The sequence below is a fragment of the Limulus polyphemus genome, unplaced genomic scaffold (assembly GCF_000517525.1).
Source record: "Limulus polyphemus unplaced genomic scaffold, Limulus_polyphemus-2.1.2 Scaffold15132, whole genome shotgun sequence".
Taxonomy (NCBI): Eukaryota; Metazoa; Arthropoda; class Merostomata; order Xiphosura; family Limulidae; genus Limulus; species Limulus polyphemus.
This window is the reverse complement of record NW_013680742.1, coordinates 1-1,747: the sequence shown is the minus strand read 5'-3', so window position 1 is coordinate 1,747 and position 1,747 is coordinate 1. Positions and strand designations below refer to the sequence as shown.

Genomic DNA, 1,747 nt, shown 5'->3' with positions numbered 1-1,747 from the left:
CGCACCTGCCTATTCTTCAAGGACTTGCAAAAAATAATAGCAAGTGGCTCACATATCAAATCCTTAACCTCTTTCAAAACCCTTGTGTAAATATTATCTGGCCTAGGTACTGTATCATTCTTTAAACTTAACAAACTCAGAATTAATGTGATCGTCTGTTACTGTCTTGTTTCCATCTATCGATTGTACAGAGTGAGGAACATTGCTTAAATGGTCATTAGTAAAAGCTTAAAAGGTATTAATTTAATAAGCCAGCCAGCCAAGAATCATCAGATATTAACCTTTTGGTATCATCTCTTCAACATTTTCTATTTTAATATTTGGAACCTTGTATATTAAATTTCTGTCATCAGAATTGTCCACATTTATCCAGCTTTCAGTTGTTCCCATTATATAAAAATCTCACCAGTGATCTAACACTAATTCATGTTATTTATTATAGTATTACAATAACAACAGTAAACATTCCTTTTTACCCTGTTCCTACACTATACCTCTACATCTTATATTTTAAAGCCAGTCTCTACCTTATTTATATATAAGCCATCCATTCCAAAATGTTTACAGATTATCAGTAATCATTACAAAACTTTACTCAAAATATTAGATTCTTTAATTAAAGATTTGCTCGTGCATTTTTTCTTTTCAAATGTTGACTGTCCACGTGCAGAGTAATTTTGATTTTAAGATTAAAAATAGTTTTATGCATCAGAAAATTGTCAAATTTTATTTTCAAAATTTCCAAAACTTCCTAATAACTTTAAAACATTTTTTTTCAAAAAGCTTTACATCTTATCCGTTATTTTCTTTATTTAGATCTATATGGATCTGGTCAAATTGACCAACCTTGTAACCACCATTAAAAATTAGGAAATAGATCTAAATTACATTTTACAAATTACAACACGAAAACATAAACGTTTATTCTAAATAGCTTAAATCTCGTAACATTATACATCAACTTCTATTTATTGTTTTTATCGACCTTTCAGCTGTGACTGACTAAACAGTGTCACACAAGTTGCATGTGCACATCATGTTACCTTATCCAATAGCATAAAACTGGCCTTTACAAAGTGACATGTCTTAGCTTTGTTCTAGTGGACTAGTATTTTGTAAAATACAGTCACATTTCTGTTATAATTCATTACGTATGTATATATATTATTGCTGTTTACAAATAAATTATTAAATTTCATTAATTTTTCATACAACATAGAACAGTAAATATAAAACAATGATTTCTACTACCTACGATTGTAACGAAGTTTGTACTCGCTTGCCATGCCTTGTATGCTAAGTCTTGTTGAACTTCACATAATAAGTTTATAACTGTTAATATATTGGTTCCTTTAACTGAGCATAGAATGAACCCACTGAATCTAAAGTACAGAATCATCTTTAGACTATAGATCTGTATTGGAAGTGTTACTGATGTGTGAACGTAGAATGAACCCACTGAATGTAGAATCAACTTGTAGTCTGTTGTGTTTTACAATATAGATCTGTTTCTGTATTTGGTGTTATACAAGTATTGTTTGTTTTTAATAACTTTTTTTTTTTCTTTCTAGACTAAAGATCTTCTTGTTCTAGGTCCAGTAGGTGGAAACTTCTGTACTGGATTTGACTTAAAACTTTGCAAGAAAAAACTTGATGAAAGAAATACCATCTTGGTATTTGACTGGCGGATGACCAGTGGTAGAGCCTGTATTTACAAAATGGTGATGACTGTTGTAAATGGTAAGTA

General features: G+C 30.2%; 1 long non-coding RNA gene across 1 annotated transcript in view; it reads left to right on the top strand.

Moving 5' to 3' along the window:
* LOC111084238 overlaps positions 1-1,642 on the top strand; it is a 2,819-nt gene extending 1,177 nt beyond the window's left edge. The window contains exon 2 of the long non-coding RNA XR_002609457.1: positions 1,572-1,642. This is a non-coding gene — a long non-coding RNA (uncharacterized LOC111084238). The remainder of the gene's footprint in view (positions 1-1,571) is intronic.
* Positions 1,643-1,747: the final 105 nt, after the last annotated feature.